The sequence below is a fragment of the Chiloscyllium plagiosum genome, unplaced genomic scaffold (assembly GCF_037043375.1).
Source record: "Chiloscyllium plagiosum isolate Xiang-an unplaced genomic scaffold, Cpla_swu_hap1 HiC_scaffold_42, whole genome shotgun sequence".
NCBI lineage: Eukaryota > Metazoa > Chordata > Chondrichthyes > Orectolobiformes > Hemiscylliidae > Chiloscyllium > Chiloscyllium plagiosum.
Window position 1 is genome coordinate 103,557,816 of NW_028270180.1, and position 17,820 is coordinate 103,575,635.

General features: G+C 45.0%; 3 non-coding genes across 3 annotated transcripts; all 3 read right to left on the bottom strand.

Moving 5' to 3' along the window:
• Positions 1-2,985: 2,985 nt before the first annotated feature.
• Positions 2,986-3,058, bottom strand: trnav-aac (transfer RNA valine (anticodon AAC)). The gene has a single exon. It is a non-coding gene; the product is annotated as a tRNA-Val (tRNA).
• A 3,303-nt stretch (positions 3,059-6,361) lies between these two features.
• On the bottom strand, positions 6,362-6,434 carry trnav-aac (transfer RNA valine (anticodon AAC)). Its single transcript has one exon. It is a non-coding gene; the product is annotated as a tRNA-Val (tRNA).
• A 3,308-nt stretch (positions 6,435-9,742) lies between these two features.
• On the bottom strand, positions 9,743-9,815 carry trnav-cac (transfer RNA valine (anticodon CAC)). The gene has a single exon. It is a non-coding gene; the product is annotated as a tRNA-Val (tRNA).
• Between the last annotated feature and the right edge of the window lie 8,005 nt (positions 9,816-17,820).

Genomic DNA, 17,820 nt, shown 5'->3' on the forward strand with positions numbered 1-17,820 from the left:
TGAGTTGAAAACTCGACAGCATAGCTTTAAGGTGAGTGGGCTGAAAGTGACAAAGGACCTGAGGCACATTTCCCACAAAGAAGGTTGTGCGTGTTTGGAATGATCTACCAGAGGAAGTGGAGGAGGCTATTACACTCAGAAAATTGCAAAGGTAATCGGGTGAGTTTCTGGATAGGATGCGTTTAGAGGGATTGGGGCCAAATGCTGGGGAACGGGACTTGTGTAATTTTGGCTATGTGGTGAGCATGGACGAGGGGTGCACCGAAGTATTTTTTTCCACGGTGTACCCCAATAACGTCATGTTGCTTCCACCGGCTTTAAAGGATTACTTTTCAGCGGAGTTTGCCATCGCAGTCTGTGGCACAATCATTTAGTCTGTTCGACTGCTCACGGGAAAGGTAGTATTGTGAAACAGTGTAGAAACGAAGGACTTCCTTACTTTAGCTCCGACTGACCATACTCTGTGAAATTTTCCCAGATCCTCAGCTGAGGATTTTGGCTGCTGGAAGTTACCTCAGAAACCCTGTTAAATCGAAATGTATTGAGCGAATCGCAAAACAGAAAGCATTTAACACGGAACACAAACAAAACTGGCATACCTCACGCATTTTCAGACACAGAGATGCATGAATGCTAAATGTGATACAGTCCGAGGGCATGAGTCATAAAGTAATCTCACAACTAACAACGGGGCATTTCCAAACGACTCTTTCAAACATGCTGCAGCCTTACTGCACCACCACTTTCCAGACAATGCTGAAAAGAGAGAAAGAAAGAACATAATAAGAATTGGCCGTAAAAAGTGAATTTCACCAATCACAGTCTCGATTAGATTACCTTTCCCTTCTGATGTTTCCAGGACGGAAATGAAGGAAATGTGAGAAATTCAATAAGGTAGGACATCGAAATTCATTGGGACGATTTTCCCATTAGCTAGAAACCCAAATAACAACGAGTAGAGTCACCGTAGGACTTCGTTTCACAACAGCGATGAAATAACAGTCTCCATTCGGTTCCAGTGAAGGCTCAACTTGCCTGGGACGGCACAACTGTTTGCGATTTTCCGCGCGGGAGTCGAACACGATCATGATCATGACAGTAGAGACATTTTGGAATATTTGGCAGTATCCCACACCACAGTTAATTCCCTGCGAAGCAAACCCATTTTACTTTTGTTTTCAACATCAATATACAGTGGACACCGAAACAGCATTTTAACAATGCTGCAGCATTGGAGTTGATCAGCAGAAATGACAGTGGTGGGATTCGAACCCGCGCCCCTTTCGAGACTGGAACCTGGATCCAGCGCCTTAGACCGCTCGGCCACACTACCAGCCGGCGGCGCCGCCTCATTTTCTTATATTTCCAATTGTGCTCCTGCATAACAACAGATGCAAAGTCACATGAAAAGGGTTCCATGATTCCTCTCGGACTCGCACAGCTGCTGGGATGTGCCCGGCAACAATGTCAATTTCGCAGCAGATATTGATAGCCCATCAATCCAGGCAAAAATCAATGGTAAGCTCAGTCTATCTTGTCAGACTCTTTTCAGCTACAAATGTATCTGTGAGTGCGTGAGAATATGGGTTCGCTTATGATTTGGTCAAATAACCATGAGCTGCTTGACATTACTGGAATTTCCATTCTTGCTTTGCTAAATGATTTCACCCATTGCTCGAAACAGGACGACTTTCACGTTTACACGGAACACGAAACACACCGGACTACAGGGAAAATGCACAAACCTGAGCAGGCCGTGTTCCGCATCATACCGTGCAGCATCGTTTCAGTCACTGTGTATGTGTTTTTTTTTTCAGAATAGGAGTCCCAAAGAATGTTCTCCACCCTAAAACCGGAGGTAGCATTACAATCCGAGAACGACAGATCACCTTGAGAGAATGCTCTGACCTCGGAGCCAGTTCGAGATGCCACTTTCCTTGCCTTTTACCTTAACCGTGCAATTTGCTACTGAGACGTTCACTCCTGGACATGAGCCACATGGATACCAACTGAATTGGAAACCTGTGTGGGAATCGAGGAGAAGCGACTCAATAAATTTTGCTAAATTCCGTGGTGCTTTTTATAAATGCAGTTTCTGTTCACCTCAATCTAAAAGCCAGTTTCTGAACATAGTAACAGAAGTCAAAAGGTAATTACCTCACCCCACCCCCACTCCAGAAGAGGTGCTAACTGCCCTTGAGTGCTTTTTGTTCTCGATGTGAAGAGCTTTCACCCCTGAGTCACCTTCACGTCTCTGGTTGCTGAGTGAATCACAAAGAAGGAATTTCACCAGAGCTGCAACTGCCTCACTTCCCCACTCGCCCTCCCCGTTTACATTTTCCTGCTCGTCAGTGATTTAAAGAAAACCAAATGGATGCGATGTCATTCTGTAGCCTCTCTGTCGATTTCTCCGTTTCAGTTCCAACATGACTTAGATCTCGGTGCGGACCTTCATAATAGCGACGCTCTGAATGCGCAAGTCGAAAGGTTCCTCTGAGAGTGCAATTTCTTTCATTGCTGTTGCTGATTGAATGAGCTCCAAAACATGATTCAGGATATCTGGTGCCAATTCCCGCACGTTGAATAACGATTGACAGCTTCCAAATGAGGTATTTCTGAGACGACCTTGGGGTACATTTGACAGACAGACAAGTTCAGGAATTCGTGGTGCGCTGTGACACCAGAGCATCTGCTTCTTTCCTGTCTTTGAAGCGAGCCGCCTGCGCAAGGAAGGCAAATGCGGTACTGCTTTTCGTGGAAGGATCAGAAGGCGGTAACTACACTCTCCAACAGAATGGCATATGATCAGAACCAGGTTGGAGAAAAACTTAACAACGCTTTGCACTGTAATTAAATGGAATTGCATTACATTTCACGACGAGAACAGATTTGTTGAAGCAAATTCGAAGGCAGGTTTGCAGATGGGAAAGATGCAAGAAAGCTCAGCTCTTGTCCATGTAAAAGGCTGCAGTTGAAGAACAAAACAGTTTCTGCCCAGTTTCGAACTGGGGACCTTTCGCGTGTTAGGCGAACGTGATGACCACTACACTACAGAAACGAGCCACAGCCGCCCGTGCTGCGGCCCTGTGGCGTCCAGCACTGAAAGTTGAATCCGTTCTATGTTTCACCTTTCTGTTTCCGATAGCTCGTTATTGTCCAGCGTAATCGACATCTTGAAAACGTAAAAAAGACACTTTAAATTGATGACAGGATATAGACAAAGATGTCGTCGATGTTTATACCGTGGGGCGAGATGGAATAGGCTGGTGGAATAAACTTTCCCTGCAGCGTAACAGCTGCGACATGACCTTATGGAAGGGTGGTAAACTGAGTATTTACGTGTTTTACCCAAGTTGGTGTGAGTTGAAAACTCGACAGCATAGCTTTAAGGTGAGTGGGCTGAAAGTGACAAAGGACCTGAGGCACATTTCCCACAAAGAAGGTTGTGCGTGTTTGGAATGATCTACCAGAGGAAGTGGAGGAGGCTATTACACTCAGAAAATTGCAAAGGTAATCGGGTGAGTTTCTGGATAGGATGCGTTTAGAGGGATTGGGGCCAAATGCTGGGGAACGGGACTTGTGTAATTTTGGCTATGTGGTGAGCATGGACGAGGGGTGCACCGAAGTATTTTTTTCCACGGTGTACCCCAATAACGTTATGTTGCTTCCACCGGCTTTAAAGGATTACTTTTCAGCGGAGTTTGCCATCGCAGTCTGTGGCACAATCATTTAGTCTGTTCGACTGCTCACGGGAAAGGTAGTATTGTGAAACAGTGTAGAAACGAAGGACTTCCTTACTTTAGCTCCGACTGACCATACTCTGTGAAATTTTCCCAGATCCTCAGCTGAGGATTTTGGCTGCTGGAAGTTACCTCAGAAACCCTGTTAAATCGAAATGTATTGAGCGAATCGCAAAACAGAAAGCATTTAACACGGAACACAAACAAAACTGGCATACCTCACGCATTTTCAGACACAGAGATGCATGAATGCTAAATGTGATACAGTCCGAGGGCATGAGTCATAAAGTAATCTCACAACTAACAACGGGGCATTTCCAAACGACTCTTTCAAACATGCTGCAGCCTTACTGCACCACCACTTTCCAGACAATGCTGAAAAGAGAGAAAGAAAGAACATAATAAGAATTGGCCGTAAAAAGTGAATTTCACCAATCACAGTCTCGATTAGATTACCTTTCCCTTCTGATGTTTCCAGGACGGAAATGAAGGAAATGTGAGAAATTCAATAAGGTAGGACATCGAAATTCATTGGGACGATTTTCCCATTAGCTAGAAACCCAAATAACAACGAGTAGAGTCACCGTAGGACTTCGTTTCACAACAGCGATGAAATAACAGTCTCCATTCGGTTCCAGTGAAGGCTCAACTTGCCTGGGACGGCACAACTGTTTGCGATTTTCCGCGCGGGAGTCGAACACGATCATGATCATGACAGTAGAGACATTTTGGAATATTTGGCAGTATCCCACACCACAGTTAATTCCCTGCGAAGCAAACCCATTTTACTTTTGTTTTCAACATCAATATACAGTGGACACCGAAACAGCATTTTAACAATGCTGCAGCATTGGAGTTGATCAGCAGAAATGACAGTGGTGGGATTCGAACCCGCGCCCCTTTCGAGACTGGAACCTGGATCCAGCGCCTTAGACCGCTCGGCCACACTACCAGCCGGCGGCGCCGCCTCATTTTCTTATATTTCCAATTGTGCTCCTGCATAACAACAGATGCAAAGTCACATGAAAAGGGTTCCATGATTCCTCTCGGACTCGCACAGCTGCTGGGATGTGCCCGGCAACAATGTCAATTTCGCAGCAGATATTGATAGCCCATCAATCCAGGCAAAAATCAATGGTAAGCTCAGTCTATCTTGTCAGACTCTTTTCAGCTACAAATGTATCTGTGAGTGCGTGAGAATATGGGTTCGCTTATGATTTGGTCAAATAACCATGAGCTGCTTGACATTACTGGAATTTCCATTCTTGCTTTGCTAAATGATTTCACCCATTGCTCGAAACAGGACGACTTTCACGTTTACACGGAACACGAAACACACCGGACTACAGGGAAAATGCACAAACCTGAGCAGGCCGTGTTCCGCATCATACCGTGCAGCATCGTTTCAGTCACTGTGTATGTGTTTTTTTTTCAGAATAGGAGTCCCAAAGAATGTTCTCCACCCTAAAACCGGAGGTAGCATTACAATCCGAGAACGACAGATCACCTTGAGAGAATGCTCTGACCTCGGAGCCAGTTCGAGATGCCACTTTCCTTGCCTTTTACCTTAACCGTGCAATTTGCTACTGAGACGTTCACTCCTGGACATGAGCCACATGGATACCAACTGAATTGGAAACCTGTGTGGGAATCGAGGAGAAGCGACTCAATAAATTTTGCTAAATTCCGTGGTGCTTTTTATAAATGCAGTTTCTGTTCACCTCAATCTAAAAGCCAGTTTCTGAACATAGTAACAGAAGTCAAAAGGTAATTACCTCACCCCACCCCCACTCCAGAAGAGGTGCTAACTGCCCTTGAGTGCTTTTTGTTCTCGATGTGAAGAGCTTTCACCCCTGAGTCACCTTCACGTCTCTGGTTGCTGAGTGAATCACAAAGAAGGAATTTCACCAGAGCTGCAACTGCCTCACTTCCCCACTCGCCCTCCCCGTTTACATTTTCCTGCTCGTCAGTGATTTAAAGAAAACCAAATGGATGCGATGTCATTCTGTAGCCTCTCTGTCGATTTCTCCGTTTCAGTTCCAACATGACTTAGATCTCGGTGCGGACCTTCATAATAGCGACGCTCTGAATGCGCAAGTCGAAAGGTTCCTCTGAGAGTGCAATTTCTTTCATTGCTGTTGCTGATTGAATGAGCCACTAACGTGCGAATTGCTCCAAAACATGATTCAGGATATCTGGTGCCAATTCCCGCACGTTGAATAACGATTGACAGCTTCCAAATGAGGTATTTCTGAGACGACCTTGGGGTACATTTGACAGACAGACAAGTTCAGGAATTCGTGGTGCGCTGTGACACCAGAGCATCTGCTTCTTTCCTGTCTTTGAAGCGAGCCGCCTGCGCAAGGAAGGCAAATGCGGTACTGCTTTTCGTGGAAGGATCAGAAGGCGGTAACTACACTCTCCAACAGAATGGCATATGATCAGAACCAGGTTGGAGAAAAACTTAACAACGCTTTGCACTGTAATTAAATGGAATTGCATTACATTTCACGACGAGAACAGATTTGTTGAAGCAAATTCGAAGGCAGGTTTGCAGATGGGAAAGATGCAAGAAAGCTCAGCTCTTGTCCATGTAAAAGGCTGCAGTTGAAGAACAAAACAGTTTCTGCCCAGTTTCGAACTGGGGACCTTTCGCGTGTTAGGCGAACGTGATGACCACTACACTACAGAAACGAGCCACAGCCACCCGTGCTGCGGCCCTGTGGCGTCCAGCACTGAAAGTTGAATCCGTTCTATGTTTCACCTTTCTGTTTCCGATAGCTCGTTATTGTCCAGCGTAATCGACATCTTGAAAACGTAAAAAAGACACTTTAAATTGATGACAGGATATAGACAAAGATGTCGTCGATGTTTATACCGTGGGGCGAGATGGAATAGGCTGGTGGAATAAACTTTCCCTGCAGCGTAACAGCTGCGACATGACCTTATGGAAGGGTGGTAAACTGAGTATTTACGTGTTTTACCCAAGTTGGTGTGAGTTGAAAACTCGACAGCATAGCTTTAAGGTGAGTGGGCTGAAAGTGACAAAGGACCTGAGGCACATTTCCCACAAAGAAGGTTGTGCGTGTTTGGAATGATCTACCAGAGGAAGTGGAGGAGGCTATTACACTCAGAAAATTGCAAAGGTAATCGGGTGAGTTTCTGGATAGGATGCGTTTAGAGGGATTGGGGCCAAATGCTGGGGAACGGGACTTGTGTAATTTTGGCTATGTGGTGAGCATGGACGAGGGGTGCACCGAAGTATTTTTTTCCACGGTGTACCCCAATAACGTCATGTTGCTTCCACCGGCTTTAAAGGATTACTTTTCAGCGGAGTTTGCCATCGCAGTCTGTGGCACAATCATTTAGTCTGTTCGACTGCTCACGGGAAAGGTAGTATTGTGAAACAGTGTAGAAACGAAGGACTTCCTTACTTTAGCTCCGACTGACCATACTCTGTGAAATTTTCCCAGATCCTCAGCTGAGGATTTTGGCTGCTGGAAGTTACCTCAGAAACCCTGTTAAATCGAAATGTATTGAGCGAATCGCAAAACAGAAAGCATTTAACACGGAACACAAACAAAACTGGCATACCTCACGCATTTTCAGACACAGAGATGCATGAATGCTAAATGTGATACAGTCCGAGGGCATGAGTCATAAAGTAATCTCACAACTAACAACGGGGCATTTCCAAACGACTCTTTCAAACATGCTGCAGCCTTACTGCACCACCACTTTCCAGACAATGCTGAAAAGAGAGAAAGAAAGAACATAATAAGAATTGGCCGTAAAAAGTGAATTTCACCAATCACAGTCTCGATTAGATTACCTTTCCCTTCTGATGTTTCCAGGACGGAAATGAAGGAAATGTGAGAAATTCAATAAGGTAGGACATCGAAATTCATTGGGACGATTTTCCCATTAGCTAGAAACCCAAATAACAACGAGTAGAGTCACCGTAGGACTTCGTTTCACAACAGCGATGAAATAACAGTCTCCATTCGGTTCCAGTGAAGGCTCAACTTGCCTGGGACGGCACAACTGTTTGCGATTTTCCGCGCGGGAGTCGAACACGATCATGATCATGACAGTAGAGACATTTTGGAATATTTGGCAGTATCCCACACCACAGTTAATTCCCTGCGAAGCAAACCCATTTTACTTTTGTTTTCAACATCAATATACAGTGGACACCGAAACAGCATTTTAACAATGCTGCAGCATTGGAGTTGATCAGCAGAAATGACAGTGGTGGGATTCGAACCCGCGCCCCTTTCGAGACTGGAACCTGGATCCAGCGCCTTAGACCGCTCGGCCACACTACCAGCCGGCGGCGCCGCCTCATTTTCTTATATTTCCAATTGTGCTCCTGCATAACAACAGATGCAAAGTCACATGAAAAGGGTTCCATGATTCCTCTCGGACTCGCACAGCTGCTGGGATGTGCCCGGCAACAATGTCAATTTCGCAGCAGATATTGATAGCCCATCAATCCAGGCAAAAATCAATGGTAAGCTCAGTCTATCTTGTCAGACTCTTTTCAGCTACAAATGTATCTGTGAGTGCGTGAGAATATGGGTTCGCTTATGATTTGGTCAAATAACCATGAGCTGCTTGACATTACTGGAATTTCCATTCTTGCTTTGCTAAATGATTTCACCCATTGCTCGAAACAGGACGACTTTCACGTTTACACGGAACACGAAACACACCGGACTACAGGGAAAATGCACAAACCTGAGCAGGCCGTGTTCCGCATCATACCGTGCAGCATCGTTTCAGTCACTGTGTATGTGTTTTTTTTTCAGAATAGGAGTCCCAAAGAATGTTCTCCACCCTAAAACCGGAGGTAGCATTACAATCCGAGAACGACAGATCACCTTGAGAGAATGCTCTGACCTCGGAGCCAGTTCGAGATGCCACTTTCCTTGCCTTTTACCTTAACCGTGCAATTTGCTACTGAGACGTTCACTCCTGGACATGAGCCACATGGATACCAACTGAATTGGAAACCTGTGTGGGAATCGAGGAGAAGCGACTCAATAAATTTTGCTAAATTCCGTGGTGCTTTTTATAAATGCAGTTTCTGTTCACCTCAATCTAAAAGCCAGTTTCTGAACATAGTAACAGAAGTCAAAAGGTAATTACCTCACCCCACCCCCACTCCAGAAGAGGTGCTAACTGCCCTTGAGTGCTTTTTGTTCTCGATGTGAAGAGCTTTCACCCCTGAGTCACCTTCACGTCTCTGGTTGCTGAGTGAATCACAAAGAAGGAATTTCACCAGAGCTGCAACTGCCTCACTTCCCCACTCGCCCTCCCCGTTTACATTTTCCTGCTCGTCAGTGATTTAAAGAAAACCAAATGGACGCGATGTCATTCTGTAGCCTCTCTGTCGATTTCTCCGTTTCAGTTCCAACATGACTTAGATCTCGGTGCGGACCTTCATAATAGCGACGCTCTGAATGCGCAAGTCGAAAGGTTCCTCTGAGAGTGCAATTTCTTTCATTGCTGTTGCTGATTGAATGAGCCACTAACGTGCGACTTGCTCCAAACATGATTCAGGACCTCTGGTGCCAATTCTCGCACGTTGAATAACGACAGACAGCTTCCAAATGAGGGCTTTCAGAGACGACCTTGGGGTACATTTGACAGACAGACAAGTTCAGGAATCCGTGGTGCGCTGTGACACCAGCTCATCAGCTTCTTCCCTGTCTTTGAACCGGGCCGCCTGCGCAAGGAATGCAAATGCGGTACTGCTTTTCGTGGAACGAACAGAAGGCGGTAACTACACTCTCAAACAGAATGGCATACGATCAGAACCAGGTTGGAGAAAAACTTTACAATGCTTTGCACAGTAATTAAATGGAATTGCATTACATTACATTTCACTACGAGAGCATATTTGTTCAAGCAAATTCGAAGGCAGGTTTGCAGATGGGAAAGCAAGCAAGAAAGCTCCGTTGTTGTCCATGTGAAAGGCAGCAATTGAAGAACAACGCCGTTTCTGCCCAGTTTCGAACTGGGGACCTTTCGCGTGTGAGGCGAACGTGATGACCACTACACTACAGAAACAAGCCGCAGGTGCCCGACTTGCGGCTTAGTGCCATCCAGCACTGAAAGTTGAAGCCATTCTACGTTTCACCTTTCTGTTTCCAACAGCTCGTTGTTGTCCAGCGGAATTGACATCTTGAAAACGTAAAACAAAGACCCGTGAAATTGATGACAAAATATAGACAAAGATGTCGTCAATGTTTGGACAGTAGGGCGAGTTGGAATAGTTTGGGACGACTTTCCCTGCAGCGGAACGGCTGCGACATGATCTGATGGAAGGGTTGTAAACTGAGTATTTACTTGTTTTACCCAAGTTGGGGTGAGTTGAAAACTCGAGAGCATAGGTTTAAGGTGAGTGGGTTGAAATTGACAAAGGACCTGAGGCACATTTCCCACACAGAAGGTTGTGCGTGTTTGGAATGAGCTAACAGAGGAAGTGGAGGAGGCAATTGCACTCAGAAAATTGCAAATGTAATCGGAGGAGTTTCTGGATAGGATGGGTTTAGAGGGATTGGGGCCAAATGCTGGGGAACGGGACTTGTTTAATTTTGGCTATGTGGTGAGCATGGACGAGATACACCGAAGTATCTGTTTCCACGCGGTGTACCCCAATAACGTCGTGTTGCTTACATTGGCTTAAAAGGATTACTTTTTAGCGGAGTTTGCCGTCGCAGTCTGTGGCACAATCATTTAGTCTGTTCGACTGCTCACGGGAAAGGTAGTATTGTGAAACACTGCAGAAACGAACGACTTTCTTACTTTTGCTCCGACTGACCATACTCCGGGAAATTTTCCCAGATCCTCTGATGAGGATTTTTGCTGCTGGAAGTTACCTCAGAAACCCTGTTAACTCGAAATGTATTGAGCGAATCGCAAAACAGAAAGCATTTAACACGGAACACAAACAAAACTGGCATACCTAATGTATTTTCAGACACAGCGAAGCATGAATGCTAAACGTGAGACAGTCCGAGGGCATGAGTGATAAATTAATCTCACAACTAATAACAGGGCGATTCCAAACTACTCTTTCTAACATACTGGCGCCTTAGTGCACCACCACTTGCCGGACAATGCTGAAAAGAGAGAAAGAAAGAACATAATAAGAATGGGCCGTAAAAAGTGAATTTCACCAATCACAGTCTCGATTAGATTACTTTTCCCTTCCGATGTCTCCAGGACAGAAATGAAGGAAATGGGAGAAATTCAATAACATATCACATCGAAATTCATTGGAACGATTTTCCCATTCGCCAGAAAACCAAATAACGACGAGTCGAGTCACCGCTCGACTTTGTTTCACAACAGCGATGAAATAACAGTCTCCATTCGGTTCCAGTAAAAGCTCAACTGGCCTGGAACAGCAGAGCTGCTTGCGATTTCAACAAGCCGCAGCGTTGGAGTTGATCTGCAGAAATGGCAGTGCTGGTATTCGAACCCACGCCTCTTTCGAGATTGGAACCTGGATCCAGCACCTTCTGCACTTAAAGAGCAAAGCAGTTTCGACTCGGTTTCAAACTGGGGATCTTTTGCGTAATTGGTGTCTTGAAAACGTAAGAAAAAGACACGTTTCCAACTCAGTTCCAACACACAATTCCATCTCAGTTGGTATCCATGTGGCTCATGTCCAGATGTGAACATCTCTGCAGCAAATTGCACAGTTAAGGTAAAATGCAGAAACACATACACACCAAACTGCACCAATACCTGTCTTCTGTTATTAAACGGGTACAGACAGAAACACAAGCACACAACGTTCCACCACAATCCTGTCTCCTGCCATTAAGCAGATATATGCAGAAACTCACACAATCCTCTATCATCACGCTGTCTCTTTCCATTAAATAAATATACACAAAAACACAGACACACAACTCTTCACCAAAATCCTCTTTCTTGCCAGTAATCTGATATACACTAAAACACACAACACAAGCCTCCACCACCACGTTGTCTCAGCTATTAAGCAGATATACGCAGAAGCACACACACACACAACCTTGCTCCAACACTTTGCCTCCGGTCAATAAACAGATATACACAGAAACGCACACAAATCTCTAAACCACCTTCCTGTCTCCTGGCATTAAACAGATATACACAGAAACACACACACACACACACACAAACACAGCCCTTCACCACCACATTGTTTTCTGACATTAAACAAATATACACAGAAACACATAGACAATCATCCACGACCACACTGTCTCCTGCCATTACACAGATCTACACATAAACCCACGCACACACACTCACACACACAATGGTCCACCATCACACACTCACCGGGAATTAAACAGGTATAAAAAGAAACACACACATCTCGACACCAGCCCCCTGCCATTAAATAGACATACACAGAAACACACACACACACAACCCTTCACCACACATGGTTTTCTGCCATTAAACAGATATACATAGAAAGACACACACAACCCTTGACATCCAAATTCTTTCTTGTCATTAAGCAGATATATACAGAAACACACACACACCCCTCCACCACCACATTGTTTTCTGCCATTAAACAGAAACACAGGAACACACACGCAATCCTTGACACCCAATTTGTGTCCTGTCATTGAGGAGATATACACAGAAACACAAACGCAACCCTCCACCTGTCTCCTGTAATTAAACAGATATGTACAGAAATACACACACCAAACTCCAGCACCACACTGTCTCCGGATATTAAACAGTTAAATACAGAAACACACACTCACCATCCTCCACCACCACGCTGTCTGCTGCTATTCAACAGAAATTTACAGAAACATTCAACAACCCTCCACCACCACCCTGTCTCCTTTCATTAAACAGACATACACAGAAACACACACACAACCTCCAAAACCACCCTGTCTCCTGTAATTAAACAGATATACACAAACACACACACACCACCACGACCACCCCCTCGCCTATCATTTATCAGATATACGCAGAAACACACACACACACACACCACCCTCCACCACAACCCTGTCTCCTGCCATTAAACAGATATACATAGAAAAACACACACAACAGTACACCACCACATTGTTTTCTGCCATTAAGCAGATATACACAGAAACACACGCACAACCATCAACCACCGCTATGTCTCCTGCCATGAAACAGATATAATCAGAAACAAACATATACAATCCTGCACCACCAACCTGTCTCCTGCAATTAAACAGGTGTACACAGAAACACACACACAGAGAACCCTCCCCCACCACCATGTTTGCTGCCATAAATCAATTATACACAGAAACACACGCACACAAACCTCCACTACCATCCTGTCTCCTGCCATTAAACAGGGATACACAGAGACACACACACACCATTACACAAGCAAGTTGTTTTCTGCCAATGATGAGATGTATACAGAAGCACACACACAACCCTCCACTGCCACCCTGTCTCCTGCAATTCAACAGATATATACAGAAGCACACATACACAACCCTCCACTGCCAGCCTGTCTCCTGCAATTCAACAGATATATACAGAAATACTCACACACAACATCCCACTACCTCCATGTCACCCGCCATTAAACTGATGTATGCAGAAACACACACACACAACCCTCCACCACCACCTTATTTCCAGCCATTAAGTAGATATACACACAAACACGCACTCAGCATTTCACCACCACCATGGTGCAGAAACACACATATATGCAGAAACACACCATCCTGTCTCCTGCCATTGAACAAGTATACCGAGAAGCACACACACATCATGTCTTCTGCCATTAAGCACATATACGCAGAAACGCACACACAACCCTCCATCACCAACATGCCACCTGCCAGTAAACAGTTATACACAGAAACACACACACAACCCTCCACTACTACCCTGTTTCCTGCCGTTAATCAGATATACACAGAAACACACGCGCACAGCCCTCCACAACCACGCTGTCTCCTGCCATTAAACAGATATACACAGAAACGCACACATCCCTCGACCACCACCCTGTTTCCTGCCGTTAATCAGATATACACAGAAACACGCACACACACAAAGCTCCACGACCACCCTGCCTCCTGCCATTAAATAGATATAAACGGAAACACAAGCACAACCCTCCACCACCGCCCTGATTCCTGCAATTAATCAATTTTACACAGAAACACTCACACACAGCCCTCCACCACTAGTCTGTCTCCTGTAATTAAGTAGATATATACAGAAAAATAGGCACAACCCTGCACCACCGCCTACCACCTACCATTAAACAGATATACACAGAAAATAAAACACACACAGACAAACACCGCCCTGTTTCCTGCAATTAATCGATTTTACACAGAAACACGCAGACACAACCCCCGCACCAACACTCTGTCTCCTGACATTAAACAGATATACACGGAAACACCCCCCCCCCTCCACCACCACCCTGTCTCCTACCAGTAAGCACATAGATACAGAAACACAGACAACCTACCCTCTACCACCACCCTGTATCCTGCCATGAAAAAAGATATATGCCAAAACACACACACACACACACACACACACACACACACACACACACACACACACACACACACACACACACACACACACACACACACACACACACACACACACACACACACACACACACACACACACACACACACACACACACACACACACACAAAACTCCATGAACACCCTGCCTCCTGCCATTAGACAGATATACACAAAAACACACAAACACCAAACTGGCTTGTGCCAGTAAGCACATATCCAAGGAAACACACACATACACACACACACACACACACACACACACACACACATATATACACACACACACACACACTCACTCACACAAATCTCCTTGACCACCCTGTCTCCTGTCATCAAACAGTTATACACGGAAATACACACACACACACACACACAACATTCCACAAAATCTCCAGCTGAGGGAACAGCAGTTACGATGCGATTAGGCAAGATTTAGGAAGTATAGGATAGGGAAGGAACCTGCAGGGAATGGGCACATTAGAAATGTGGAGCTTATTCAAGGAAAAGTTCCTGAGTGTCCTAGATAAATATGTACCTGTCAGGCAGGGAGGAAACTGTAGAGCGCGGGAGCCGTGGTTTACGAAGGAAGTGGAATCTCTGGTCAAGAGGAAGAGGGAGGCTTATGTTAGGATGAGATGTGAAGGCTCAGTTAGGGCACTTGAGGGTTACAAGGGAGCCAGGAAAGACCTAAAGAGAGAGTTCAGAAGAGCCAGGAGGAGACATGAGAAGTTGTTGGCCGATAGGATCAGGGTAAACCATAAGGCTTTCTATAGGTATTTAAGAGAATAAAAGAATGACAAGAGTAAGATTAGGGCCAATCAAGGATATTAATGGGAAATTGTGTGAGGAGTCGGAGGAGACAGAGGAAGCACTAAATGAATATTCTTCGACAGTATTCACTCTAAAAAAAATGACAATTTGTCGCGGAGAATAATGAGATACAGGATACTAGACTAGTGGGATTGAGGTTCACAAGGAAGAGGTATTAGAAATCCTGCAGAGTGTGAAAATAGATAAGCCCACTGGGTCGGATGAGATTTAGCCTGGGATCCTCTGGGAAGCCAGGGAGGAGGTTAGCGAGCCTTTGGCCTTGATCTTTATATGGTCATTGTCTGCAGGAATAATGCCAGAAGACTGGAGGATAGCAAATGTGGTTCCCCTGTTCAAGCAGGGGAGTAGAGACAACCCTGGTAATTATAGACCAGTGAGCCTTACTTCAGTTGTTGGTAAAGTGTTGGAAAAAGGTTATAAGAGTTAGGATTTGCAATCATCTAGAAAATAATAATTTGATAATGGATATTCTGCACGGTTTTGTGAAAGTTGTGTCATGCCTCACAAACCGTATTGAGTTCTTTGAAAAGGTGACCAAACAGGTAGATGAGAGTAAACCAGTTGATGTGATGTATATGGATTTCAGCATGGCGTTTGATCAGGTTCCCCACAGTAGGCTATTGTTCAAAATGCGGAGGAATGGGATTGTGGGAGATATAACAGTTTGGATCAGTAATTGGTTTGCTGAAAGAAGACAGAGGGTTGTGGATCATGGGAAATGTTCATCCTGGAGTCCAGTTACTAGTGATGTACCGCAAGGGTCGGCGTTAGGTCCACTGCTGTTCGTCATTTTAAAAAACGACCTGGATGATGGAGTAGAAGGGTGGGTTAGTAAATTTGCAGACAACACTAAGGTCGGTGGAGTTGTAGATAGTGACGAAAGATGTTGTAGGTTACAGAGAAACATAGATAAGCCGCAGAGCTGGGCTGAGAGGTAGCAAATGGAGTTTAATGTGGACAAATGTGAGGTGATGCACTTTGGTCGGAGGAACAGAAATTCAAAATACTGGGCTTGTGATAAGATTCTTGGTACTGTAGATGAGCAGAGAGATCTCGGTGTCCAGGTACACAGATCTATGAAAGTTGCCACCCAGGTTGACTGTATTATTAAGAAGGCATTAATAGAGGGATCAAGTTCTGGAACTATGAGGTTATGCTACATTTGTACAAAACTCTGGTGCGGCCGCACTTGGAGTATTGTGTACAGTTCTAGTCGCCCTATTATAAGAAGTCTGTGAAAGCTTTGGAAAGGGTGCAGAAGAGATTTACTAGGATCTTGCCTGGTATGGAGAGAAGGTCTTCTGAGGAAAGTCTGAGGGACTTGAGGCTGTTTTCGTTGGAGAGAAGAAGGTTGAGAGGTGACTCAATAGAGACATATAAGATAATCAGAGGGTTAGATAGGGTGGACAGGGAGAGCCTTTTTCCAAGTATGGTGACGCGAGCACGAGGGGGCATAGCTTTAAATTGAGAGGTGACAGATATAGGACAGATGTCAGAGGTAGTTTCTTGAATCAGTGAGTAGTAAGGGTATGGAATGCTTTGCCTGCAATGGTAGTGGTTTCGCCAACTTTAAGTACATTTTAGTCGTCATTGGACAAGCATATGGACGTACATGGAATAGTGTAGGTTAGATAGGCTTCAGATTGGTATGACATCGACGCAACTTTGAGGGCTGAAGGGCCTGTACTGCGCTGTAATGATCTATGTTCTATCTTCTATGAACACCCTTGCCTACTGACTTTAAACGGATATATGCAAAAACGTACATGCATACACAACCCTCGACCACCACCCTGTCTCCTGCCAGATACAGGAATACAGACGCTATACTCTCCACCACCACCTGTCTCCTGCCTTTAAGCAGGTATATGCACAAACACACACACATACACATTCCTAGACCACCACCCCGTTTCCTGCCGTTTATCAGATATACACAGAAACACACACGCACAACCCTCCATCACCACATTCTCTCCAGCCCTTAAAACAGATATACACAGAAACACGCACACATCCCTCTACCATCACCCTGTCTCCTGCCCTTAAAGAGATATACACAGAAACACACATACATACAGAACGCTCCACCGCCACCCTGTTTCCTGTAATTAATCAGATATACACAGAAATAGACACGCACACACCCCTCCACCACCACCAGTCTGTCTCCTGTCATTAAGCAGATACTTACAGAAAAACATACACATCCCTGCACCACCACCCTAACACCAGCATTAAACAGACAGACACAGAAAAAGAAACACACACACACACACAGGCAACCCTCCACCAACACTCTGTCTCCTGGCATTAAACAGATATACACATAAATACACACACCCCTCCACCACCACCACCCCGTCTCCTGCCATTAAACAGATATGCACAGAAACACACACACAGAAACCTCCACCACCAACATGTCTCCTACCAATAAGCACTTAGACACAGAATCACAGACATCTACCCTCCATCACCACCCTGTCTCCTGCCATTAAAAGGATATATGCAGAAACACCCACTTGCACAACACTCCATGAACACCCTGCCTCCTGCCATTGGACAGATATACACAATAACATACACACACCAAACTGTCTCGTGCCATTATGTACATTAACACAGAAACACACACGCATACTCACTCAAACCT